Source organism: Globicephala melas, unplaced genomic scaffold, assembly GCF_963455315.2.
Source record: "Globicephala melas unplaced genomic scaffold, mGloMel1.2 SCAFFOLD_584, whole genome shotgun sequence".
In the NCBI taxonomy this organism is placed as follows: Eukaryota; Metazoa; Chordata; class Mammalia; order Artiodactyla; family Delphinidae; genus Globicephala; species Globicephala melas.
The window spans coordinates 68,150-95,186 of record NW_027207745.1 but is presented as its reverse complement, the minus strand read 5'-3'; the positions used below and the strand labels follow the sequence as shown (position 1 = coordinate 95,186).

Genomic DNA, 27,037 nt, shown 5'->3' with positions numbered 1-27,037 from the left:
GGCGCTCCCCGCCTGCCTGAGCGGCCAGGCGGCCAGAAGGCGTCCCTGGAAGACAGCGGCACACCAGATGCTCCGTTGGTCCCCTGACGCGAAGCAGACATGGCCGCAGACCCGGGTGCCGTCCAAGCGGCCCGCGAGCCCCTCGACCTGCACCTGGCGGCCCCCACTGGAGCCCAGCCCCGGCGCCGCCACCTGTCTGCCGGGGGGTGTCTCTCCACAGCTCCATCCGGAAAAAGCACCACCTCCACCGTTTCGCCGCGGCTTGGTGCCGGAGAGGGATAGAGGGCCCAGGCCGCTTCCAAGTGCCTGCCGGCCACCTGGGCCGGGGTACAGAGCTCGACGGTGTTGTGGGGGCAAGGGTGGCGTTGCTGGGTCTAAGGGGCTTTGCCAACTCAACGGTGGCTCCCACTGGCTTCGGGCCAGCTGCTGTCGGGCAGGAAGGCCGGCCCAGTCTGCGACAGGGCTGCGCCTAGCGCAGCGAGGGCAGGCAGGTGAGATGCCCAAGGGACCGCAGGCCCCAGGCCCTGAAGCCTCCGGGGCCACATCCTTGTGAGCGACCTGCGGGATCTGGGGTGGGAGGCCAAGCGCCGAAATGTTTCCTTGGTCCCGCCCGCCCTGGGCTGGGTGGTCGCCAACACCTCGCCAGCAACCGGTCCCCAGGACCTCTGTTCCTCTGCCTAGGTGGGCGGCGGGGCCCTGCCAGGGTGGGCGGGCCCCTGGGCTGGCGGTAAGGCCCAATGGCCTGCTAAACTGCGCCTCAAGAGGCAGCCCGCGACCCACCAACACCTACAGCCAAAGCAGCCTAGACGGGCCCGATCAAGTCTGGATCTCGGAAGCTAAGAAGGGTCGGGCCTGGTTAGAACTTGGATGGGAGACCTCCTGGATGGGAGAGCTCCTGGGAATACCGGGTGCTGTAGGCTTTTTGCCTCCCGCTCCGCTTTCTCTTTTTGTCGCCCGCGGTGGCGGAGGCGGCGGCCGCCGTCTCCGCCCCCGCCGGATACCAGGTACCGCTGCAGGCCCCACCTCCTCAGGCCCCTCCCACCACAGCAAGCGTCTGATGGGGCGCTCCCCGCCTGCCTGAGCGGCCAGGCGGCCAAAAGGCATCCCTGGAAGGCAGCAGCACACCATATGCTCCGTTGGTCCCCTGACTCGAAGCAGACATGGCCGCGGACCCGGGTGCCGTCCATGCGGCCCGCGAGCCCCTCGACCTGCACCTGGCGGTCCCCACTGGATCCCAGCCCCGGCGCCGCCACCTGTCTGCCGGGGGGTGTCTCTCCAAAGCTCCATCCGGAAAAAGCCCCCCCTCCACCGTTTCGCCGCGGCCGGGTGCCGAAGAGGGATAGAGGGCCCAAGCCGCTTCCGCGGGCCTGCTGGACACCTGGGGCGGGGTCCTGAGCTCGGACGGTGGTGTGGGGGCAAGGGTGGCATTGCTGGGTAAGGGGCTTTGCCAACTCAAAGGTGGCTCCCACTGGCTTCGGGCCAGCTGCTGTCGGGCAGGAAGGCTGGCCCGGTCTGCGAAAGGGCTGTGCCTAGCGCAGCGTGGGCGGGCAGGTGGGATGCCCAAGGGACCGCAGGCCCCGGGCCCTGAAGCCTCTGGGGCCACATCCCTGTGAGCGACCTGCGGGGTCTGGGATGGGAGGCCAAGCGCCGAAACTTTTGCTGGGTCCTGCCCTCCCTGGGCTGGGTGGTCGCCAACACCTCCGCCACCACCCGATCACCGAGACCTCCGTTCCTCTGCCAAGGTGGGCGGCGGGGCCCTGCCAGTGCGGGCGGGCCGCTAGGCTGGCGGTAAGGCCCAACGGCCTGCTAAGCTGCGCCTCAAGAGGCAGCCCACGACCCACCGACACCTACTACCAAAGCAGCCTAGACGGGCCCGATCAAGTCTGGATCTCGGAAGCTAAGCAGGGTCGGGCCTGTTTCGAACTTGGATGGGAGACGTCCCGGCTGGGAGAGCTCCTGGGAATACCGGGTGCTGTCGGCCTTTTGCCTCCCGCTCCGCTTACTCCTTTTGTCGCTCGCGGTGGCGGCGATGGTGGCGGCGGTGGTGGAGGCGGCCGTCTCCGCCCCTGTCAGGTACCGCTGCAGGCCCCACCTCCTCAGGCCCCTCCAACCACAGCAAGCGTCTGATGGGGCGCTCCCCGCCTGCCTGAGCGGCCAGGCGGCCAGAAGGCGTCCCTGGAAGGCAGCGGCACACCATATGCTCCGTTGGTCCCCTGACTCGAAGCAGACATGGCCACGGACCCGGGTGCCGTCCATGCGGCCCGCGAGCCCCTCGACCTGCACCTGGCGGTCCCCACTGGATCCCAGCCCCGGCGCCGCCACCTGTCTGCCGGTGGGTGTCTCTCCACAGCTCCATCCGGAAAAAGCCCCCCCTCCACCGTTTCACCGTGGCCGGGTGCCGGAGAGGGATAGAGGGCCCAGGCGGCTTCCGCGGGACTGCCGGCCACCTGGGGCGGGGTCCTGAGCTCGGACGGTGGTGTGGGGGCAAGGGTGCGTTGCTGGGTTTAAGGGGCTTTGCCAACTCAATGGTGGCTCCCACTGGCTTCGGGCCAGCTGCTGTCGGGCAGGAAGGCCGGCCCGGTCTGCGACAGGGCTGCGCCTAGCGCAGCGTGGGCGGGCAGGTGGGATGCCCAAAGGACCGCAGGCCCCGGGCCCTGAAGCCTCCGGGGCCACATCCCTGTGAGCGACCTGCGGGATCTGGGGTGGGAGGCCAAGCGCCGAAACGTTTCCTGGGTCCCTCCCACCCTGGGCTGGGTGGTCGCCAAAATCTCCGGCACCACCCGGTCCCCGAGACCTCCGTTCCTCTGCCTAGGCGGGCGGGCCGCTGGGCTGGCGGTAAGTCCCATGGGCCTGCTAAGCTGCGCCTCACGAGGCAGCCTGCGACCCACTGACACCTACTGTCAAACCAGCCTAGACGGGCCCGATCAAGTCTGGATCTCGGAAGGTAAGCAGGGTCGGGCCTGGTTCGAACTTGGATGGGAGACCTCCTGGATGGGAGAGCTCCTGGGAATACCGGGTGCTGTAGGATTTTTGCCTTCCGCTCCGCTTTCTCCTTTTGTCGCCCACAGTGGCGGCGGCGGCGGCCGTCTACGCCCCCGCCGGGTACCAGGTACCGCTGCAGGCCCCACCTCCTCAGGCCCCTCCCACCACAGCAAGCGTCTGATGGGGCACTCCCCACCTGCCTGACCGGCCAGGCGGCCAGAAGGCGTCCCTGGAAGGCAGCGACACACCAGCCGCTCCAGGGGGCGGCCTGACGTCACCCAGACATGGCCGCGGACCCGGGTGCCGTCCGTTCGGCCCGCGAGCCCCGCGAGCCGCACCTGGCCGCAGCCACTGGAGTCCAGCCCCGGCACCGCCACCTGTCTTCCGGGGTGTCTCTCCACAGCTCCATCCGGAAAAAGCACCCCTTCTGCCCCTTCGCCGCGGCCGTGGGCAGGAGCGGGATCGAGGGCCCAGGCCACTTCCCCGGACCTGCCGGCCACCTGGGGCGGGGTCCTGAGCTCGGACGGTGGCGTCGGGACAAGGGTGGCCTTGCTGTGTCTAAGGGGCCGTGCCAACTCAATGGTGGCTCCCAGTGGCTTCGGGCCAGCTGCTGTAGGACAGGAGGGTCGGACCAGTCTGCTTCTGGGCTGCACCTAGCGCAGCGTGGGCGCGCAGGTGGGATGCCCAAGGCACCGCCGACCCCGGGCCCTGAAGCCTCCGGGGCAACATCCCTGTGAGCGACCTGCGGGATCTGCGGTGGGAGGCCAAGCGCCGAAACGTTTCCTGGGTCCCTCCCGCCCTGGGCTGGGTGGTCGCCAACTCCTCTGCCACCGCCCGGTCCCCGAGACCTCCGTTCCCCTGCCTAGGCGGGCAGCGGGGCCCTGCCGGGGCGGGCGGGCCACTGGGCCGGCGGTAAGGCCCAAGCGCCTGCTAAGCTGCACCTCAAGTGGAAGCCCGCGACCCCCCCAGTGTCTACGGCCAAACCACCCTAGACGGGCCCGATCTCGACTCGATCTCGGAAGCTAAGCAGGGTTGGGCCTGGTTAGTAGTTGGATGGCAGACCTCCTGGACGGGAGAGCTCCTGGGAACGCCAGGTGCTGTAGGCTTTTTGCCTCCCGCTACACACATTCTCATTTTGTCGACCGCGGCGGTCGTGGCGGTGGCGGCGGTGGCGGCGGTGGCGGCGGCGGTGGCGGCGGCGGCCGTCTCCGCCCCCGCGGGGTACCGCTGCAGGCCCCACCTCCTCAGGACCCTCCCACCACAGCAAGCGTCTGATGGGGCGCTCCCCGCCTGCCTGAGCGGCCAGGCGGCCAGAAGGCGTCCCTGGAAGACAGCGGCACACCAGATGCTCCGTTGGTCCCCTGACGCGAAGCAGACATGGCCGCAGACCCGGGTGCCGTCCAAGCGGCCCGCGAGCCCCTCGACCTGCACCTGGCGGCCCCCACTGGAGCCCAGCCCCGGCGCCGCCACCTGTCTGCCGGGGGGTGTCTCTCCACAGCTCCATCCGGAAAAAGCACCACCTCCACCGTTTCGCCGCGGCTTGGTGCCGGAGAGGGATAGAGGGCCCAGGCCGCTTCCAAGTGCCTGCCGGCCACCTGGGCCGGGGTACAGAGCTCGACGGTGTTGTGGGGGCAAGGGTGGCGTTGCTGGGTCTAAGGGGCTTTGCCAACTCAACGGTGGCTCCCACTGGCTTCGGGCCAGCTGCTGTCGGGCAGGAAGGCCGGCCCAGTCTGCGACAGGGCTGCGCCTAGCGCAGCGAGGGCAGGCAGGTGAGATGCCCAAGGGACCGCAGGCCCCAGGCCCTGAAGCCTCCGGGGCCACATCCTTGTGAGCGACCTGCGGGATCTGGGGTGGGAGGCCAAGCGCCGAAATGTTTCCTTGGTCCCGCCCGCCCTGGGCTGGGTGGTCGCCAACACCTCGCCAGCAACCGGTCCCCAGGACCTCTGTTCCTCTGCCTAGGTGGGCGGCGGGGCCCTGCCAGGGTGGGCGGGCCCCTGGGCTGGCGGTAAGGCCCAATGGCCTGCTAAACTGCGCCTCAAGAGGCAGCCCGCGACCCACCAACACCTACAGCCAAAGCAGCCTAGACGGGCCCGATCAAGTCTGGATCTCGGAAGCTAAGAAGGGTCGGGCCTGGTTAGAACTTGGATGGGAGACCTCCTGGATGGGAGAGCTCCTGGGAATACCGGGTGCTGTAGGCTTTTTGCCTCCCGCTCCGCTTTCTCTTTTTGTCGCCCGCGGTGGCGGAGGCGGCGGCCGCCGTCTCCGCCCCCGCCGGATACCAGGTACCGCTGCAGGCCCCACCTCCTCAGGCCCCTCCCACCACAGCAAGCGTCTGATGGGGCGCTCCCCGCCTGCCTGAGCGGCCAGGCGGCCAAAAGGCATCCCTGGAAGGCAGCAGCACACCATATGCTCCGTTGGTCCCCTGACTCGAAGCAGACATGGCCGCGGACCCGGGTGCCGTCCATGCGGCCCGCGAGCCCCTCGACCTGCACCTGGCGGTCCCCACTGGATCCCAGCCCCGGCGCCGCCACCTGTCTGCCGGGGGGTGTCTCTCCAAAGCTCCATCCGGAAAAAGCCCCCCCTCCACCGTTTCGCCGCGGCCGGGTGCCGAAGAGGGATAGAGGGCCCAAGCCGCTTCCGCGGGCCTGCTGGACACCTGGGGCGGGGTCCTGAGCTCGGACGGTGGTGTGGGGGCAAGGGTGGCATTGCTGGGTAAGGGGCTTTGCCAACTCAAAGGTGGCTCCCACTGGCTTCGGGCCAGCTGCTGTCGGGCAGGAAGGCTGGCCCGGTCTGCGAAAGGGCTGTGCCTAGCGCAGCGTGGGCGGGCAGGTGGGATGCCCAAGGGACCGCAGGCCCCGGGCCCTGAAGCCTCTGGGGCCACATCCCTGTGAGCGACCTGCGGGGTCTGGGATGGGAGGCCAAGCGCCGAAACTTTTGCTGGGTCCTGCCCTCCCTGGGCTGGGTGGTCGCCAACACCTCCGCCACCACCCGATCACCGAGACCTCCGTTCCTCTGCCAAGGTGGGCGGCGGGGCCCTGCCAGTGCGGGCGGGCCGCTAGGCTGGCGGTAAGGCCCAACGGCCTGCTAAGCTGCGCCTCAAGAGGCAGCCCACGACCCACCGACACCTACTACCAAAGCAGCCTAGACGGGCCCGATCAAGTCTGGATCTCGGAAGCTAAGCAGGGTCGGGCCTGTTTCGAACTTGGATGGGAGACGTCCCGGCTGGGAGAGCTCCTGGGAATACCGGGTGCTGTCGGCCTTTTGCCTCCCGCTCCGCTTACTCCTTTTGTCGCTCGCGGTGGCGGCGATGGTGGCGGCGGTGGTGGAGGCGGCCGTCTCCGCCCCTGTCAGGTACCGCTGCAGGCCCCACCTCCTCAGGCCCCTCCAACCACAGCAAGCGTCTGATGGGGCGCTCCCCGCCTGCCTGAGCGGCCAGGCGGCCAGAAGGCGTCCCTGGAAGGCAGCGGCACACCATATGCTCCGTTGGTCCCCTGACTCGAAGCAGACATGGCCACGGACCCGGGTGCCGTCCATGCGGCCCGCGAGCCCCTCGACCTGCACCTGGCGGTCCCCACTGGATCCCAGCCCCGGCGCCGCCACCTGTCTGCCGGTGGGTGTCTCTCCACAGCTCCATCCGGAAAAAGCCCCCCCTCCACCGTTTCACCGTGGCCGGGTGCCGGAGAGGGATAGAGGGCCCAGGCGGCTTCCGCGGGACTGCCGGCCACCTGGGGCGGGGTCCTGAGCTCGGACGGTGGTGTGGGGGCAAGGGTGCGTTGCTGGGTTTAAGGGGCTTTGCCAACTCAATGGTGGCTCCCACTGGCTTCGGGCCAGCTGCTGTCGGGCAGGAAGGCCGGCCCGGTCTGCGACAGGGCTGCGCCTAGCGCAGCGTGGGCGGGCAGGTGGGATGCCCAAAGGACCGCAGGCCCCGGGCCCTGAAGCCTCCGGGGCCACATCCCTGTGAGCGACCTGCGGGATCTGGGGTGGGAGGCCAAGCGCCGAAACGTTTCCTGGGTCCCTCCCACCCTGGGCTGGGTGGTCGCCAAAATCTCCGGCACCACCCGGTCCCCGAGACCTCCGTTCCTCTGCCTAGGCGGGCGGGCCGCTGGGCTGGCGGTAAGTCCCATGGGCCTGCTAAGCTGCGCCTCACGAGGCAGCCTGCGACCCACTGACACCTACTGTCAAACCAGCCTAGACGGGCCCGATCAAGTCTGGATCTCGGAAGGTAAGCAGGGTCGGGCCTGGTTCGAACTTGGATGGGAGACCTCCTGGATGGGAGAGCTCCTGGGAATACCGGGTGCTGTAGGATTTTTGCCTTCCGCTCCGCTTTCTCCTTTTGTCGCCCACAGTGGCGGCGGCGGCGGCCGTCTACGCCCCCGCCGGGTACCAGGTACCGCTGCAGGCCCCACCTCCTCAGGCCCCTCCCACCACAGCAAGCGTCTGATGGGGCACTCCCCACCTGCCTGACCGGCCAGGCGGCCAGAAGGCGTCCCTGGAAGGCAGCGACACACCAGCCGCTCCAGGGGGCGGCCTGACGTCACCCAGACATGGCCGCGGACCCGGGTGCCGTCCGTTCGGCCCGCGAGCCCCGCGAGCCGCACCTGGCCGCAGCCACTGGAGTCCAGCCCCGGCACCGCCACCTGTCTTCCGGGGTGTCTCTCCACAGCTCCATCCGGAAAAAGCACCCCTTCTGCCCCTTCGCCGCGGCCGTGGGCAGGAGCGGGATCGAGGGCCCAGGCCACTTCCCCGGACCTGCCGGCCACCTGGGGCGGGGTCCTGAGCTCGGACGGTGGCGTCGGGACAAGGGTGGCCTTGCTGTGTCTAAGGGGCCGTGCCAACTCAATGGTGGCTCCCAGTGGCTTCGGGCCAGCTGCTGTAGGACAGGAGGGTCGGACCAGTCTGCTTCTGGGCTGCACCTAGCGCAGCGTGGGCGCGCAGGTGGGATGCCCAAGGCACCGCCGACCCCGGGCCCTGAAGCCTCCGGGGCAACATCCCTGTGAGCGACCTGCGGGATCTGCGGTGGGAGGCCAAGCGCCGAAACGTTTCCTGGGTCCCTCCCGCCCTGGGCTGGGTGGTCGCCAACTCCTCTGCCACCGCCCGGTCCCCGAGACCTCCGTTCCCCTGCCTAGGCGGGCAGCGGGGCCCTGCCGGGGCGGGCGGGCCACTGGGCCGGCGGTAAGGCCCAAGCGCCTGCTAAGCTGCACCTCAAGTGGAAGCCCGCGACCCCCCCAGTGTCTACGGCCAAACCACCCTAGACGGGCCCGATCTCGACTCGATCTCGGAAGCTAAGCAGGGTTGGGCCTGGTTAGTAGTTGGATGGCAGACCTCCTGGACGGGAGAGCTCCTGGGAACGCCAGGTGCTGTAGGCTTTTTGCCTCCCGCTACACACATTCTCATTTTGTCGACCGCGGCGGTCGTGGCGGTGGCGGCGGTGGCGGCGGTGGCGGCGGCGGTGGCGGCGGCGGCCGTCTCCGCCCCCGCGGGGTACCGCTGCAGGCCCCACCTCCTCAGGACCCTCCCACCACAGCAAGCGTCTGATGGGGCGCTCCCCGCCTGCCTGAGCGGCCAGGCGGCCAGAAGGCGTCCCTGGAAGACAGCGGCACACCAGATGCTCCGTTGGTCCCCTGACGCGAAGCAGACATGGCCGCAGACCCGGGTGCCGTCCAAGCGGCCCGCGAGCCCCTCGACCTGCACCTGGCGGCCCCCACTGGAGCCCAGCCCCGGCGCCGCCACCTGTCTGCCGGGGGGTGTCTCTCCACAGCTCCATCCGGAAAAAGCACCACCTCCACCGTTTCGCCGCGGCTTGGTGCCGGAGAGGGATAGAGGGCCCAGGCCGCTTCCAAGTGCCTGCCGGCCACCTGGGCCGGGGTACAGAGCTCGACGGTGTTGTGGGGGCAAGGGTGGCGTTGCTGGGTCTAAGGGGCTTTGCCAACTCAACGGTGGCTCCCACTGGCTTCGGGCCAGCTGCTGTCGGGCAGGAAGGCCGGCCCAGTCTGCGACAGGGCTGCGCCTAGCGCAGCGAGGGCAGGCAGGTGAGATGCCCAAGGGACCGCAGGCCCCAGGCCCTGAAGCCTCCGGGGCCACATCCTTGTGAGCGACCTGCGGGATCTGGGGTGGGAGGCCAAGCGCCGAAATGTTTCCTTGGTCCCGCCCGCCCTGGGCTGGGTGGTCGCCAACACCTCGCCAGCAACCGGTCCCCAGGACCTCTGTTCCTCTGCCTAGGTGGGCGGCGGGGCCCTGCCAGGGTGGGCGGGCCCCTGGGCTGGCGGTAAGGCCCAATGGCCTGCTAAACTGCGCCTCAAGAGGCAGCCCGCGACCCACCAACACCTACAGCCAAAGCAGCCTAGACGGGCCCGATCAAGTCTGGATCTCGGAAGCTAAGAAGGGTCGGGCCTGGTTAGAACTTGGATGGGAGACCTCCTGGATGGGAGAGCTCCTGGGAATACCGGGTGCTGTAGGCTTTTTGCCTCCCGCTCCGCTTTCTCTTTTTGTCGCCCGCGGTGGCGGAGGCGGCGGCCGCCGTCTCCGCCCCCGCCGGATACCAGGTACCGCTGCAGGCCCCACCTCCTCAGGCCCCTCCCACCACAGCAAGCGTCTGATGGGGCGCTCCCCGCCTGCCTGAGCGGCCAGGCGGCCAAAAGGCATCCCTGGAAGGCAGCAGCACACCATATGCTCCGTTGGTCCCCTGACTCGAAGCAGACATGGCCGCGGACCCGGGTGCCGTCCATGCGGCCCGCGAGCCCCTCGACCTGCACCTGGCGGTCCCCACTGGATCCCAGCCCCGGCGCCGCCACCTGTCTGCCGGGGGGTGTCTCTCCAAAGCTCCATCCGGAAAAAGCCCCCCCTCCACCGTTTCGCCGCGGCCGGGTGCCGAAGAGGGATAGAGGGCCCAAGCCGCTTCCGCGGGCCTGCTGGACACCTGGGGCGGGGTCCTGAGCTCGGACGGTGGTGTGGGGGCAAGGGTGGCATTGCTGGGTAAGGGGCTTTGCCAACTCAAAGGTGGCTCCCACTGGCTTCGGGCCAGCTGCTGTCGGGCAGGAAGGCTGGCCCGGTCTGCGAAAGGGCTGTGCCTAGCGCAGCGTGGGCGGGCAGGTGGGATGCCCAAGGGACCGCAGGCCCCGGGCCCTGAAGCCTCTGGGGCCACATCCCTGTGAGCGACCTGCGGGGTCTGGGATGGGAGGCCAAGCGCCGAAACTTTTGCTGGGTCCTGCCCTCCCTGGGCTGGGTGGTCGCCAACACCTCCGCCACCACCCGATCACCGAGACCTCCGTTCCTCTGCCAAGGTGGGCGGCGGGGCCCTGCCAGTGCGGGCGGGCCGCTAGGCTGGCGGTAAGGCCCAACGGCCTGCTAAGCTGCGCCTCAAGAGGCAGCCCACGACCCACCGACACCTACTACCAAAGCAGCCTAGACGGGCCCGATCAAGTCTGGATCTCGGAAGCTAAGCAGGGTCGGGCCTGTTTCGAACTTGGATGGGAGACGTCCCGGCTGGGAGAGCTCCTGGGAATACCGGGTGCTGTCGGCCTTTTGCCTCCCGCTCCGCTTACTCCTTTTGTCGCTCGCGGTGGCGGCGATGGTGGCGGCGGTGGTGGAGGCGGCCGTCTCCGCCCCTGTCAGGTACCGCTGCAGGCCCCACCTCCTCAGGCCCCTCCAACCACAGCAAGCGTCTGATGGGGCGCTCCCCGCCTGCCTGAGCGGCCAGGCGGCCAGAAGGCGTCCCTGGAAGGCAGCGGCACACCATATGCTCCGTTGGTCCCCTGACTCGAAGCAGACATGGCCACGGACCCGGGTGCCGTCCATGCGGCCCGCGAGCCCCTCGACCTGCACCTGGCGGTCCCCACTGGATCCCAGCCCCGGCGCCGCCACCTGTCTGCCGGTGGGTGTCTCTCCACAGCTCCATCCGGAAAAAGCCCCCCCTCCACCGTTTCACCGTGGCCGGGTGCCGGAGAGGGATAGAGGGCCCAGGCGGCTTCCGCGGGACTGCCGGCCACCTGGGGCGGGGTCCTGAGCTCGGACGGTGGTGTGGGGGCAAGGGTGCGTTGCTGGGTTTAAGGGGCTTTGCCAACTCAATGGTGGCTCCCACTGGCTTCGGGCCAGCTGCTGTCGGGCAGGAAGGCCGGCCCGGTCTGCGACAGGGCTGCGCCTAGCGCAGCGTGGGCGGGCAGGTGGGATGCCCAAAGGACCGCAGGCCCCGGGCCCTGAAGCCTCCGGGGCCACATCCCTGTGAGCGACCTGCGGGATCTGGGGTGGGAGGCCAAGCGCCGAAACGTTTCCTGGGTCCCTCCCACCCTGGGCTGGGTGGTCGCCAAAATCTCCGGCACCACCCGGTCCCCGAGACCTCCGTTCCTCTGCCTAGGCGGGCGGGCCGCTGGGCTGGCGGTAAGTCCCATGGGCCTGCTAAGCTGCGCCTCACGAGGCAGCCTGCGACCCACTGACACCTACTGTCAAACCAGCCTAGACGGGCCCGATCAAGTCTGGATCTCGGAAGGTAAGCAGGGTCGGGCCTGGTTCGAACTTGGATGGGAGACCTCCTGGATGGGAGAGCTCCTGGGAATACCGGGTGCTGTAGGATTTTTGCCTTCCGCTCCGCTTTCTCCTTTTGTCGCCCACAGTGGCGGCGGCGGCGGCCGTCTACGCCCCCGCCGGGTACCAGGTACCGCTGCAGGCCCCACCTCCTCAGGCCCCTCCCACCACAGCAAGCGTCTGATGGGGCACTCCCCACCTGCCTGACCGGCCAGGCGGCCAGAAGGCGTCCCTGGAAGGCAGCGACACACCAGCCGCTCCAGGGGGCGGCCTGACGTCACCCAGACATGGCCGCGGACCCGGGTGCCGTCCGTTCGGCCCGCGAGCCCCGCGAGCCGCACCTGGCCGCAGCCACTGGAGTCCAGCCCCGGCACCGCCACCTGTCTTCCGGGGTGTCTCTCCACAGCTCCATCCGGAAAAAGCACCCCTTCTGCCCCTTCGCCGCGGCCGTGGGCAGGAGCGGGATCGAGGGCCCAGGCCACTTCCCCGGACCTGCCGGCCACCTGGGGCGGGGTCCTGAGCTCGGACGGTGGCGTCGGGACAAGGGTGGCCTTGCTGTGTCTAAGGGGCCGTGCCAACTCAATGGTGGCTCCCAGTGGCTTCGGGCCAGCTGCTGTAGGACAGGAGGGTCGGACCAGTCTGCTTCTGGGCTGCACCTAGCGCAGCGTGGGCGCGCAGGTGGGATGCCCAAGGCACCGCCGACCCCGGGCCCTGAAGCCTCCGGGGCAACATCCCTGTGAGCGACCTGCGGGATCTGCGGTGGGAGGCCAAGCGCCGAAACGTTTCCTGGGTCCCTCCCGCCCTGGGCTGGGTGGTCGCCAACTCCTCTGCCACCGCCCGGTCCCCGAGACCTCCGTTCCCCTGCCTAGGCGGGCAGCGGGGCCCTGCCGGGGCGGGCGGGCCACTGGGCCGGCGGTAAGGCCCAAGCGCCTGCTAAGCTGCACCTCAAGTGGAAGCCCGCGACCCCCCCAGTGTCTACGGCCAAACCACCCTAGACGGGCCCGATCTCGACTCGATCTCGGAAGCTAAGCAGGGTTGGGCCTGGTTAGTAGTTGGATGGCAGACCTCCTGGACGGGAGAGCTCCTGGGAACGCCAGGTGCTGTAGGCTTTTTGCCTCCCGCTACACACATTCTCATTTTGTCGACCGCGGCGGTCGTGGCGGTGGCGGCGGTGGCGGCGGTGGCGGCGGCGGTGGCGGCGGCGGCCGTCTCCGCCCCCGCGGGGTACCGCTGCAGGCCCCACCTCCTCAGGACCCTCCCACCACAGCAAGCGTCTGATGGGGCGCTCCCCGCCTGCCTGAGCGGCCAGGCGGCCAGAAGGCGTCCCTGGAAGACAGCGGCACACCAGATGCTCCGTTGGTCCCCTGACGCGAAGCAGACATGGCCGCAGACCCGGGTGCCGTCCAAGCGGCCCGCGAGCCCCTCGACCTGCACCTGGCGGCCCCCACTGGAGCCCAGCCCCGGCGCCGCCACCTGTCTGCCGGGGGGTGTCTCTCCACAGCTCCATCCGGAAAAAGCACCACCTCCACCGTTTCGCCGCGGCTTGGTGCCGGAGAGGGATAGAGGGCCCAGGCCGCTTCCAAGTGCCTGCCGGCCACCTGGGCCGGGGTACAGAGCTCGACGGTGTTGTGGGGGCAAGGGTGGCGTTGCTGGGTCTAAGGGGCTTTGCCAACTCAACGGTGGCTCCCACTGGCTTCGGGCCAGCTGCTGTCGGGCAGGAAGGCCGGCCCAGTCTGCGACAGGGCTGCGCCTAGCGCAGCGAGGGCAGGCAGGTGAGATGCCCAAGGGACCGCAGGCCCCAGGCCCTGAAGCCTCCGGGGCCACATCCTTGTGAGCGACCTGCGGGATCTGGGGTGGGAGGCCAAGCGCCGAAATGTTTCCTTGGTCCCGCCCGCCCTGGGCTGGGTGGTCGCCAACACCTCGCCAGCAACCGGTCCCCAGGACCTCTGTTCCTCTGCCTAGGTGGGCGGCGGGGCCCTGCCAGGGTGGGCGGGCCCCTGGGCTGGCGGTAAGGCCCAATGGCCTGCTAAACTGCGCCTCAAGAGGCAGCCCGCGACCCACCAACACCTACAGCCAAAGCAGCCTAGACGGGCCCGATCAAGTCTGGATCTCGGAAGCTAAGAAGGGTCGGGCCTGGTTAGAACTTGGATGGGAGACCTCCTGGATGGGAGAGCTCCTGGGAATACCGGGTGCTGTAGGCTTTTTGCCTCCCGCTCCGCTTTCTCTTTTTGTCGCCCGCGGTGGCGGAGGCGGCGGCCGCCGTCTCCGCCCCCGCCGGATACCAGGTACCGCTGCAGGCCCCACCTCCTCAGGCCCCTCCCACCACAGCAAGCGTCTGATGGGGCGCTCCCCGCCTGCCTGAGCGGCCAGGCGGCCAAAAGGCATCCCTGGAAGGCAGCAGCACACCATATGCTCCGTTGGTCCCCTGACTCGAAGCAGACATGGCCGCGGACCCGGGTGCCGTCCATGCGGCCCGCGAGCCCCTCGACCTGCACCTGGCGGTCCCCACTGGATCCCAGCCCCGGCGCCGCCACCTGTCTGCCGGGGGGTGTCTCTCCAAAGCTCCATCCGGAAAAAGCCCCCCCTCCACCGTTTCGCCGCGGCCGGGTGCCGAAGAGGGATAGAGGGCCCAAGCCGCTTCCGCGGGCCTGCTGGACACCTGGGGCGGGGTCCTGAGCTCGGACGGTGGTGTGGGGGCAAGGGTGGCATTGCTGGGTAAGGGGCTTTGCCAACTCAAAGGTGGCTCCCACTGGCTTCGGGCCAGCTGCTGTCGGGCAGGAAGGCTGGCCCGGTCTGCGAAAGGGCTGTGCCTAGCGCAGCATGGGCGGGCAGGTGGGATGCCCAAGGGACCGCAGGCCCCGGGCCCTGAAGCCTCTGGGGCCACATCCCTGTGAGCGACCTGCGGGGTCTGGGATGGGAGGCCAAGCGCCGAAACTTTTGCTGGGTCCTGCCCTCCCTGGGCTGGGTGGTCGCCAACACCTCCGCCACCACCCGATCACCGAGACCTCCGTTCCTCTGCCAAGGTGGGCGGCGGGGCCCTGCCAGTGCGGGCGGGCCGCTAGGCTGGCGGTAAGGCCCAACGGCCTGCTAAGCTGCGCCTCAAGAGGCAGCCCACGACCCACCGACACCTACTACCAAAGCAGCCTAGACGGGCCCGATCAAGTCTGGATCTCGGAAGCTAAGCAGGGTCGGGCCTGTTTCGAACTTGGATGGGAGACGTCCCGGCTGGGAGAGCTCCTGGGAATACCGGGTGCTGTCGGCCTTTTGCCTCCCGCTCCGCTTACTCCTTTTGTCGCTCGCGGTGGCGGCGATGGTGGCGGCGGTGGTGGAGGCGGCCGTCTCCGCCCCTGTCAGGTACCGCTGCAGGCCCCACCTCCTCAGGCCCCTCCAACCACAGCAAGCGTCTGATGGGGCGCTCCCCGCCTGCCTGAGCGGCCAGGCGGCCAGAAGGCGTCCCTGGAAGGCAGCGGCACACCATATGCTCCGTTGGTCCCCTGACTCGAAGCAGACATGGCCACGGACCCGGGTGCCGTCCATGCGGCCCGCGAGCCCCTCGACCTGCACCTGGCGGTCCCCACTGGATCCCAGCCCCGGCGCCGCCACCTGTCTGCCGGTGGGTGTCTCTCCACAGCTCCATCCGGAAAAAGCCCCCCCTCCACCGTTTCACCGTGGCCGGGTGCCGGAGAGGGATAGAGGGCCCAGGCGGCTTCCGCGGGACTGCCGGCCACCTGGGGCGGGGTCCTGAGCTCGGACGGTGGTGTGGGGGCAAGGGTGCGTTGCTGGGTTTAAGGGGCTTTGCCAACTCAATGGTGGCTCCCACTGGCTTCGGGCCAGCTGCTGTCGGGCAGGAAGGCCGGCCCGGTCTGCGACAGGGCTGCGCCTAGCGCAGCGTGGGCGGGCAGGTGGGATGCCCAAAGGACCGCAGGCCCCGGGCCCTGAAGCCTCCGGGGCCACATCCCTGTGAGCGACCTGCGGGATCTGGGGTGGGAGGCCAAGCGCCGAAACGTTTCCTGGGTCCCTCCCACCCTGGGCTGGGTGGTCGCCAAAATCTCCGGCACCACCCGGTCCCCGAGACCTCCGTTCCTCTGCCTAGGCGGGCGGGCCGCTGGGCTGGCGGTAAGTCCCATGGGCCTGCTAAGCTGCGCCTCACGAGGCAGCCTGCGACCCACTGACACCTACTGTCAAACCAGCCTAGACGGGCCCGATCAAGTCTGGATCTCGGAAGGTAAGCAGGGTCGGGCCTGGTTCGAACTTGGATGGGAGACCTCCTGGATGGGAGAGCTCCTGGGAATACCGGGTGCTGTAGGATTTTTGCCTTCCGCTCCGCTTTCTCCTTTTGTCGCCCACAGTGGCGGCGGCGGCGGCCGTCTACGCCCCCGCCGGGTACCAGGTACCGCTGCAGGCCCCACCTCCTCAGGCCCCTCCCACCACAGCAAGCGTCTGATGGGGCACTCCCCACCTGCCTGACCGGCCAGGCGGCCAGAAGGCGTCCCTGGAAGGCAGCGACACACCAGCCGCTCCAGGGGGCGGCCTGACGTCACCCAGACATGGCCGCGGACCCGGGTGCCGTCCGTTCGGCCCGCGAGCCCCGCGAGCCGCACCTGGCCGCAGCCACTGGAGTCCAGCCCCGGCACCGCCACCTGTCTTCCGGGGTGTCTCTCCACAGCTCCATCCGGAAAAAGCACCCCTTCTGCCCCTTCGCCGCGGCCGTGGGCAGGAGCGGGATCGAGGGCCCAGGCCACTTCCCCGGACCTGCCGGCCACCTGGGGCGGGGTCCTGAGCTCGGACGGTGGCGTCGGGACAAGGGTGGCCTTGCTGTGTCTAAGGGGCCGTGCCAACTCAATGGTGGCTCCCAGTGGCTTCGGGCCAGCTGCTGTAGGACAGGAGGGTCGGACCAGTCTGCTTCTGGGCTGCACCTAGCGCAGCGTGGGCGCGCAGGTGGGATGCCCAAGGCACCGCCGACCCCGGGCCCTGAAGCCTCCGGGGCAACATCCCTGTGAGCGACCTGCGGGATCTGCGGTGGGAGGCCAAGCGCCGAAACGTTTCCTGGGTCCCTCCCGCCCTGGGCTGGGTGGTCGCCAACTCCTCTGCCACCGCCCGGTCCCCGAGACCTCCGTTCCCCTGCCTAGGCGGGCAGCGGGGCCCTGCCGGGGCGGGCGGGCCACTGGGCCGGCGGTAAGGCCCAAGCGCCTGCTAAGCTGCACCTCAAGTGGAAGCCCGCGACCCCCCCAGTGTCTACGGCCAAACCACCCTAGACGGGCCCGATCTCGACTCGATCTCGGAAGCTAAGCAGGGTTGGGCCTGGTTAGTAGTTGGATGGCAGACCTCCTGGACGGGAGAGCTCCTGGGAACGCCAGGTGCTGTAGGCTTTTTGCCTCCCGCTACACACATTCTCATTTTGTCGACCGCGGCGGTCGTGGCGGTGGCGGCGGTGGCGGCGGTGGCGGCGGCGGTGGCGGCGGCGGCCGTCTCCGCCCCCGCGGGGTACCGCTGCAGGCCCCACCTCCTCAGGACCCTCCCACCACAGCAAGCGTCTGATGGGGCGCTCCCCGCCTGCCTGAGCGGCCAGGCGGCCAGAAGGCGTCCCTGGAAGACAGCGGCACACCAGATGCTCCGTTGGTCCCCTGACGCGAAGCAGACATGGCCGCAGACCCGGGTGCCGTCCAAGCGGCCCGCGAGCCCCTCGACCTGCACCTGGCGGCCCCCACTGGAGCCCAGCCCCGGCGCCGCCACCTGTCTGCCGGGGGGTGTCTCTCCACAGCTCCATCCGGAAAAAGCACCACCTCCACCGTTTCGCCGCGGCTTGGTGCCGGAGAGGGATAGAGGGCCCAGGCCGCTTCCAAGTGCCTGCCGGCCACCTGGGCCGGGGTACAGAGCTCGACGGTGTTGTGGGGGCAAGGGTGGCGTTGCTGGGTCTAAGGGGCTTTGCCAACTCAACGGTGGCTCCCACTGGCTTCGGGCCAGCTGCTGTCGGGCAGGAAGGCCGGCCCAGTCTGCGACAGGGCTGCGCCTAGCGCAGCGAGGGCAGGCAGGTGAGATGCCCAAGGGACCGCAGGCCCCAGGCCCTGAAGCCTCCGGGGCCACATCCTTGTGAGCGACCTGCGGGATCTGGGGTGGGAGGCCAAGCGCCGAAATGTTTCCTTGGTCCCGCCCGCCCTGGGCTGGGTGGTCGCCAACACCTCGCCAGCAACCGGTCCCCAGGACCTCTGTTCCTCTGCCTAGGTGGGCGGCGGGGCCCTGCCAGGGTGGGCGGGCCCCTGGGCTGGCGGTAAGGCCCAATGGCCTGCTAAACTGCGCCTCAAGAGGCAGCCCGCGACCCACCAACACCTACAGCCAAAGCAGCCTAGACGGGCCCGATCAAGTCTGGATCTCGGAAGCTAAGAAGGGTCGGGCCTGGTTAGAACTTGGATGGGAGACCTCCTGGATGGGAGAGCTCCTGGGAATACCGGGTGCTGTAGGCTTTTTGCCTCCCGCTCCGCTTTCTCTTTTTGTCGCCCGCGGTGGCGGAGGCGGCGGCCGCCGTCTCCGCCCCCGCCGGATACCAGGTACCGCTGCAGGCCCCACCTCCTCAGGCCCCTCCCACCACAGCAAGCGTCTGATGGGGCGCTCCCCGCCTGCCTGAGCGGCCAGGCGGCCAAAAGGCATCCCTGGAAGGCAGCAGCACACCATATGCTCCGTTGGTCCCCTGACTCGAAGCAGACATGGCCGCGGACCCGGGTGCCGTCCATGCGGCCCGCGAGCCCCTCGACCTGCACCTGGCGGTCCCCACTGGATCCCAGCCCCGGCGCCGCCACCTGTCTGCCGGGGGGTGTCTCTCCAAAGCTCCATCCGGAAAAAGCCCCCCCTCCACCGTTTCGCCGCGGCCGGGTGCCGAAGAGGGATAGAGGGCCCAAGCCGCTTCCGCGGGCCTGCTGGACACCTGGGGCGGGGTCCTGAGCTCGGACGGTGGTGTGGGGGCAAGGGTGGCATTGCTGGGTAAGGGGCTTTGCCAACTCAAAGGTGGCTCCCACTGGCTTCGGGCCAGCTGCTGTCGGGCAGGAAGGCTGGCCCGGTCTGCGAAAGGGCTGTGCCTAGCGCAGCGTGGGCGGGCAGGTGGGATGCCCAAGGGACCGCAGGCCCCGGGCCCTGAAGCCTCTGGGGCCACATCCCTGTGAGCGACCTGCGGGGTCTGGGATGGGAGGCCAAGCGCCGAAACTTTTGCTGGGTCCTGCCCTCCCTGGGCTGGGTGGTCGCCAACACCTCCGCCACCACCCGATCACCGAGACCTCCGTTCCTCTGCCAAGGTGGGCGGCGGGGCCCTGCCAGTGCGGGCGGGCCGCTAGGCTGGCGGTAAGGCCCAACGGCCTGCTAAGCTGCGCCTCAAGAGGCAGCCCACGACCCACCGACACCTACTACCAAAGCAGCCTAGACGGGCCCGATCAAGTCTGGATCTCGGAAGCTAAGCAGGGTCGGGCCTGTTTCGAACTTGGATGGGAGACGTCCCGGCTGGGAGAGCTCCTGGGAATACCGGGTGCTGTCGGCCTTTTGCCTCCCGCTCCGCTTACTCCTTTTGTCGCTCGCGGTGGCGGCGATGGTGGCGGCGGTGGTGGAGGCGGCCGTCTCCGCCCCTGTCAGGTACCGCTGCAGGCCCCACCTCCTCAGGCCCCTCCAACCACAGCAAGCGTCTGATGGGGCGCTCCCCGCCTGCCTGAGCGGCCAGGCGGCCAGAAGGCGTCCCTGGAAGGCAGCGGCACACCATATGCTCCGTTGGTCCCCTGACTCAAAGCAGACATGGCCACGGACCCGGGTGCCGTCCATGCGGCCCGCGAGCCCCTCGACCTGCACCTGGCGGTCCCCACTGGATCCCAGCCCCGGCGCCGCCACCTGTCTGCCGGTGGGTGTCTCTCCACAGCTCCATCCGGAAAAAGCCCCCCCTCCACCGTTTCACCGTGGCCGGGTGCCGGAGAGGGATAGAGGGCCCAGGCGGCTTCCGCGGGACTGCCGGCCACCTGGGGCGGGGTCCTGAGCTCGGACGGTGGTGTGGGGGCAAGGGTGCGTTGCTGGGTTTAAGGGGCTTTGCCAACTCAATGGTGGCTCCCACTGGCTTCGGGCCAGCTGCTGTCGGGCAGGAAGGCCGGCCCGGTCTGCGACAGGGCTGCGCCTAGCGCAGCGTGGGCGGGCAGGTGGGATGCCCAAAGGACCGCAGGCCCCGGGCCCTGAAGCCTCCGGGGCCACATCCCTGTGAGCGACCTGCGGGATCTGGGGTGGGAGGCCAAGCGCCGAAACGTTTCCTGGGTCCCTCCCACCCTGGGCTGGGTGGTCGCCAAAATCTCCGGCACCACCCGGTCCCCGAGACCTCCGTTCCTCTGCCTAGGCGGGCGGGCCGCTGGGCTGGCGGTAAGTCCCATGGGCCTGCTAAGCTGCGCCTCACGAGGCAGCCTGCGACCCACTGACACCTACTGTCAAACCAGCCTAGACGGGCCCGATCAAGTCTGGATCTCGGAAGGTAAGCAGGGTCGGGCCTGGTTCGAACTTGGATGGGAGACCTCCTGGATGGGAGAGCTCCTGGGAATACCGGGTGCTGTAGGATTTTTGCCTTCCGCTCCGCTTTCTCCTTTTGTCGCCCACAGTGGCGGCGGCGGCGGCCGTCTACGCCCCCGCCGGGTACCAGGTACCGCTGCAGGCCCCACCTCCTCAGGCCCCTCCCACCACAGCAAGCGTCTGATGGGGCACTCCCCACCTGCCTGACCGGCCAGGCGGCCAGAAGGCGTCCCTGGAAGGCAGCGACACACCAGCCGCTCCAGGGGGCGGCCTGACGTCACCCAGACATGGCCGCGGACCCGGGTGCCGTCCGTTCGGCCCGCGAGCCCCGCGAGCCGCACCTGGCCGCAGCCACTGGAGTCCAGCCCCGGCACCGCCACCTGTCTTCCGGGGTGTCTCTCCACAGCTCCATCCGGAAAAAGCACCCCTTCTGCCCCTTCGCCGCGGCCGTGGGCAGGAGCGGGATCGAGGGCCCAGGCCACTTCCCCGGACCTGCCGGCCACCTGGGGCGGGGTCCTGAGCTCGGACGGTGGCGTCGGGACAAGGGTGGCCTTGCTGTGTCTAAGGGGCCGTGCCAACTCAATGGTGGCTCCCAGTGGCTTCGGGCCAGCTGCTGTAGGACAGGAGGGTCAGACCAGTCTGCTTCTGGGCTGCACCTAGCGCAGCGTGGGCGCGCAGGTGGGATGCCCAAGGCACCGCCGACCCCGGGCCCTGAAGCCTCCGGGGCAACATCCCTGTGAGCGACCTGCGGGATCTGCGGTGGGAGGCCAAGCGCCGAAACGTTTCCTGGGTCCCTCCCGCCCTGGGCTGGGTGGTCGCCAACTCCTCTGCCACCGCCCGGTCCCCGAGACCTCCGTTCCCCTGCCTAGGCGGGCAGCGGGGCCCTGCCGGGGCGGGCGGGCCACTGGGCCGGCGGTAAGGCCCAAGCGCCTGCTAAGCTGCACCTCAAGTGGAAGCCCGCGACCCCCCCAGTGTCTACGGCCAAACCACCCTAGACGGGCCCGATCTCGACTCGATCTCGGAAGCTAAGCAGGGTTGGGCCTGGTTAGTAGTTGGATGGCAGACCTCCTGGACGGGAGAGCTCCTGGGAACGCCAGGTGCTGTAGGCTTTTTGCCTCCCGCTACACACATTCTCATTTTGTCGACCGCGGCGGTCGTGGCGGTGGCGGCGGTGGCGGCGGTGGCGGCGGCGGTGGCGGCGGCGGCCGTCTCCGCCCCCGCGGGGTACCGCTGCAGGCCCCACCTCCTCAGGACCCTCCCACCACAGCAAGCGTCTGATGGGGCGCTCCCCGCCTGCCTGAGCGGCCAGGCGGCCAGAAGGCGTCCCTGGAAGACAGCGGCACACCAGATGCTCCGTTGGTCCCCTGACGCGAAGCAGACATGGCCGCAGACCCGGGTGCCGTCCAAGCGGCCCGCGAGCCCCTCGACCTGCACCTGGCGGCCCCCACTGGAGCCCAGCCCCGGCGCCGCCACCTGTCTGCCGGGGGGTGTCTCTCCACAGCTCCATCCGGAAAAAGCACCACCTCCACCGTTTCGCCGCGGCTTGGTGCCGGAGAGGGATAGAGGGCCCAGGCCGCTTCCAAGTGCCTGCCGGCCACCTGGGCCGGGGTACAGAGCTCGACGGTGTTGTGGGGGCAAGGGTGGCGTTGCTGGGTCTAAGGGGCTTTGCCAACTCAACGGTGGCTCCCACTGGCTTCGGGCCAGCTGCTGTCGGGCAGGAAGGCCGGCCCAGTCTGCGACAGGGCTGCGCCTAGCGCAGCGAGGGCAGGCAGGTGAGATGCCCAAGGGACCGCAGGCCCCAGGCCCTGAAGCCTCCGGGGCCACATCCTTGTGAGCGACCTGCGGGATCTGGGGTGGGAGGCCAAGCGCCGAAATGTTTCCTTGGTCCCGCCCGCCCTGGGCTGGGTGGTCGCCAACACCTCGCCAGCAACCGGTCCCCAGGACCTCTGTTCCTCTGCCTAGGTGGGCGGCGGGGCCCTGCCAGGGTGGGCGGGCCCCTGGGCTGGCGGTAAGGCCCAATGGCCTGCTAAACTGCGCCTCAAGAGGCAGCCCGCGACCCACCAACACCTACAGCCAAAGCAGCCTAGACGGGCCCGATCAAGTCTGGATCTCGGAAGCTAAGAAGGGTCGGGCCTGGTTAGAACTTGGATGGGAGACCTCCTGGATGGGAGAGCTCCTGGGAATACCGGGTGCTGTAGGCTTTTTGCCTCCCGCTCCGCTTTCTCTTTTTGTCGCCCGCGGTGGCGGAGGCGGCGGCCGCCGTCTCCGCCCCCGCCGGATACCAGGTACCGCTGCAGGCCCCACCTCCTCAGGCCCCTCCCACCACAGCAAGCGTCTGATGGGGCGCTCCCCGCCTGCCTGAGCGGCCAGGCGGCCAAAAGGCATCCCTGGAAGGCAGCAGCACACCATATGCTCCGTTGGTCCCCTGACTCGAAGCAGACATGGCCGCGGACCCGGGTGCCGTCCATGCGGCCCGCGAGCCCCTCGACCTGCACCTGGCGGTCCCCACTGGATCCCAGCCCCGGCGCCGCCACCTGTCTGCCGGGGGGTGTCTCTCCAAAGCTCCATCCGGAAAAAGCCCCCCCTCCACCGTTTCGCCGCGGCCGGGTGCCGAAGAGGGATAGAGGGCCCAAGCCGCTTCCGCGGGCCTGCTGGACACCTGGGGCGGGGTCCTGAGCTCGGACGGTGGTGTGGGGGCAAGGGTGGCATTGCTGGGTAAGGGGCTTTGCCAACTCAAAGGTGGCTCCCACTGGCTTCGGGCCAGCTGCTGTCGGGCAGGAAGGCTGGCCCGGTCTGCGAAAGGGCTGTGCCTAGCGCAGCGTGGGCGGGCAGGTGGGATGCCCAAGGGACCGCAGGCCCCGGGCCCTGAAGCCTCTGGGGCCACATCCCTGTGAGCGACCTGCGGGGTCTGGGATGGGAGGCCAAGCGCCGAAACTTTTGCTGGGTCCTGCCCTCCCTGGGCTGGGTGGTCGCCAACACCTCCGCCACCACCCGATCACCGAGACCTCCGTTCCTCTGCCAAGGTGGGCGGCGGGGCCCTGCCAGTGCGGGCGGGCCGCTAGGCTGGCGGTAAGGCCCAACGGCCTGCTAAGCTGCGCCTCAAGAGGCAGCCCACGACCCACCGACACCTACTACCAAAGCAGCCTAGACGGGCCCGATCAAGTCTGGATCTCGGAAGCTAAGCAGGGTCGGGCCTGTTTCGAACTTGGATGGGAGACGTCCCGGCTGGGAGAGCTCCTGGGAATACCGGGTGCTGTCGGCCTTTTGCCTCCCGCTCCGCTTACTCCTTTTGTCGCTCGCGGTGGCGGCGATGGTGGCGGCGGTGGTGGAGGCGGCCGTCTCCGCCCCTGTCAGGTACCGCTGCAGGCCCCACCTCCTCAGGCCCCTCCAACCACAGCAAGCGTCTGATGGGGCGCTCCCCGCCTGCCTGAGCGGCCAGGCGGCCAGAAGGCGTCCCTGGAAGGCAGCGGCACACCATATGCTCCGTTGGTCCCCTGACTCGAAGCAGACATGGCCACGGACCCGGGTGCCGTCCATGCGGCCCGCGAGCCCCTCGACCTGCACCTGGCGGTCCCCACTGGATCCCAGCCCCGGCGCCGCCACCTGTCTGCCGGTGGGTGTCTCTCCACAGCTCCATCCGGAAAAAGCCCCCCCTCCACCGTTTCACCGTGGCCGGGTGCCGGAGAGGGATAGAGGGCCCAGGCGGCTTCCGCGGGACTGCCGGCCACCTGGGGCGGGGTCCTGAGCTCGGACGGTGGTGTGGGGGCAAGGGTGCGTTGCTGGGTTTAAGGGGCTTTGCCAACTCAATGGTGGCTCCCACTGGCTTCGGGCCAGCTGCTGTCGGGCAGGAAGGCCGGCCCGGTCTGCGACAGGGCTGCGCCTAGCGCAGCGTGGGCGGGCAGGTGGGATGCCCAAAGGACCGCAGGCCCCGGGCCCTGAAGCCTCCGGGGCCACATCCCTGTGAGCGACCTGCGGGATCTGGGGTGGGAGGCCAAGCGCCGAAACGTTTCCTGGGTCCCTCCCACCCTGGGCTGGGTGGTCGCCAAAATCTCCGGCACCACCTGGTCCCCGAGACCTCCGTTCCTCTGCCTAGGCGGGCGGGCCGCTGGGCTGGCGGTAAGTCCCATGGGCCTGCTAAGCTGCGCCTCACGAGGCAGCCTGCGACCCACTGACACCTACTGTCAAACCAGCCTAGACGGGCCCGATCAAGTCTGGATCTCGGAAGGTAAGCAGGGTCGGGCCTGGTTCGAACTTGGATGGGAGACCTCCTGGATGGGAGAGCTCCTGGGAATACCGGGTGCTGTAGGATTTTTGCCTTCCGCTCCGCTTTCTCCTTTTGTCGCCCACAGTGGCGGCGGCGGCGGCCGTCTACGCCCCCGCCGGGTACCAGGTACCGCTGCAGGCCCCACCTCCTCAGGCCCCTCCCACCACAGCAAGCGTCTGATGGGGCACTCCCCACCTGCCTGACCGGCCAGGCGGCCAGAAGGCGTCCCTGGAAGGCAGCGACACACCAGCCGCTCCAGGGGGCGGCCTGACGTCACCCAGACATGGCCGCGGACCCGGGTGCCGTCCGTTCGGCCCGCGAGCCCCGCGAGCCGCACCTGGCCGCAGCCACTGGAGTCCAGCCCCGGCACCGCCACCTGTCTTCCGGGGTGTCTCTCCACAGCTCCATCCGGAAAAAGCACCCCTTCTGCCCCTTCGCCGCGGCCGTGGGCAGGAGCGGGATCGAGGGCCCAGGCCACTTCCCCGGACCTGCCGGCCACCTGGGGCGGGGTCCTGAGCTCGGACGGTGGCGTCGGGACAAGGGTGGCCTTGCTGTGTCTAAGGGGCCGTGCCAACTCAATGGTGGCTCCCAGTGGCTTCGGGCCAGCTGCTGTAGGACAGGAGGGTCGGACCAGTCTGCTTCTGGGCTGCACCTAGCGCAGCGTGGGCGCGCAGGTGGGATGCCCAAGGCACCGCCGACCCCGGGCCCTGAAGCCTCCGGGGCAACATCCCTGTGAGCGACCTGCGGGATCTGCGGTGGGAGGCCAAGCGCCGAAACGTTTCCTGGGTCCCTCCCGCCCTGGGCTGGGTGGTCGCCAACTCCTCTGCCACCGCCCGGTCCCCGAGACCTCCGTTCCCCTGCCTAGGCGGGCAGCGGGGCCCTGCCGGGGCGGGCGGGCCACTGGGCCGGCGGTAAGGCCCAAGCGCCTGCTAAGCTGCACCTCAAGTGGAAGCCCGCGACCCCCCCAGTGTCTACGGCCAAACCACCCTAGACGGGCCCGATCTCGACTCGATCTCGGAAGCTAAGCAGGGTTGGGCCTGGTTAGTAGTTGGATGGCAGACCTCCTGGACGGGAGAGCTCCTGGGAACGCCAGGTGCTGTAGGCTTTTTGCCTCCCGCTACACACATTCTCATTTTGTCGACCGCGGCGGTCGTGGCGGTGGCGGCGGTGGCGGCGGTGGCGGCGGCGGTGGCGGCGGCGGCCGTCTCCGCCCCCGCGGGGTACCGCTGCAGGCCCCACCTCCTCAGGACCCTCCCACCACAGCAAGCGTCTGATGGGGCGCTCCCCGCCTGCCTGAGCGGCCAGGCGGCCAGAAGGCGTCCCTGGAAGACAGCGGCACACCAGATGCTCCGTTGGTCCCCTGACGCGAAGCAGACATGGCCGCAGACCCGGGTGCCGTCCAAGCGGCCCGCGAGCCCCTCGACCTGCACCTGGCGGCCCCCACTGGAGCCCAGCCCCGGCGCCGCCACCTGTCTGCCGGGGGGTGTCTCTCCACAGCTCCATCCGGAAAAAGCACCACCTCCACCGTTTCGCCGCGGCTTGGTGCCGGAGAGGGATAGAGGGCCCAGGCCGCTTCCAAGTGCCTGCCGGCCACCTGGGCCGGGGTACAGAGCTCGACGGTGTTGTGGGGGCAAGGGTGGCGTTGCTGGGTCTAAGGGGCTTTGCCAACTCAACGGTGGCTCCCACTGGCTTCGGGCCAGCTGCTGTCGGGCAGGAAGGCCGGCCCAGTCTGCGACAGGGCTGCGCCTAGCGCAGCGAGGGCAGGCAGGTGAGATGCCCAAGGGACCGCAGGCCCCAGGCCCTGAAGCCTCCGGGGCCACATCCTTGTGAGCGACCTGCGGGATCTGGGGTGGGAGGCCAAGCGCCGAAATGTTTCCTTGGTCCCGCCCGCCCTGGGCTGGGTGGTCGCCAACACCTCGCCAGCAACCGGTCCCCAGGACCTCTGTTCCTCTGCCTAGGTGGGCGGCGGGGCCCTGCCAGGGTGGGCGGGCCCCTGGGCTGGCGGTAAGGCCCAATGGCCTGCTAAACTGCGCCTCAAGAGGCAGCCCGCGACCCACCAACACCTACAGCCAAAGCAGCCTAGACGGGCCCGATCAAGTCTGGATCTCGGAAGCTAAGAAGGGTCGGGCCTGGTTAGAACTTGGATGGGAGACCTCCTGGATGGGAGAGCTCCTGGGAATACCGGGTGCTGTAGGCTTTTTGCCTCCCGCTCCGCTTTCTCTTTTTGTCGCCCGCGGTGGCGGAGGCGGCGGCCGCCGTCTCCGCCCCCGCCGGATACCAGGTACCGCTGCAGGCCCCACCTCCTCAGGCCCCTCCCACCACAGCAAGCGTCTGATGGGGCGCTCCCCGCCTGCCTGAGCGGCCAGGCGGCCAAAAGGCATCCCTGGAAGGCAGCAGCACACCATATGCTCCGTTGGTCCCCTGACTCGAAGCAGACATGGCCGCGGACCCGGGTGCCGTCCATGCGGCCCGCGAGCCCCTCGACCTGCACCTGGCGGTCCCCACTGGATCCCAGCCCCGGCGCCGCCACCTGTCTGCCGGGGGGTGTCTCTCCAAAGCTCCATCCGGAAAAAGCCCCCCCTCCACCGTTTCGCCGCGGCCGGGTGCCGAAGAGGGATAGAGGGCCCAAGCCGCTTCCGCGGGCCTGCTGGACACCTGGGGCGGGGTCCTGAGCTCGGACGGTGGTGTGGGGGCAAGGGTGGCATTGCTGGGTAAGGGGCTTTGCCAACTCAAAGGTGGCTCCCACTGGCTTCG

The 27,037-nt window shown here is 69.4% G+C and overlaps 6 pseudogenes; all 6 read left to right on the top strand.

The window, feature by feature from the left end:
• The first annotated feature begins 3,952 nt into the window (after positions 1–3,952).
• On the top strand, positions 3,953–4,088 carry LOC132595736 (5S ribosomal RNA; annotated as a pseudogene).
• Positions 4,089–8,212: 4,124 nt separating this feature from the next.
• On the top strand, positions 8,213–8,348 carry LOC132595735 (5S ribosomal RNA; annotated as a pseudogene).
• A 4,124-nt stretch (positions 8,349–12,472) lies between these two features.
• LOC132595734 (5S ribosomal RNA) lies at positions 12,473–12,608 on the top strand (annotated as a pseudogene).
• A 4,124-nt stretch (positions 12,609–16,732) lies between these two features.
• Positions 16,733–16,868, top strand: LOC132595733 (5S ribosomal RNA; annotated as a pseudogene).
• Positions 16,869–20,992: 4,124 nt separating this feature from the next.
• On the top strand, positions 20,993–21,128 carry LOC132595732 (5S ribosomal RNA; annotated as a pseudogene).
• A 4,124-nt stretch (positions 21,129–25,252) lies between these two features.
• LOC132595731 (5S ribosomal RNA) lies at positions 25,253–25,388 on the top strand (annotated as a pseudogene).
• Positions 25,389–27,037: the final 1,649 nt, after the last annotated feature.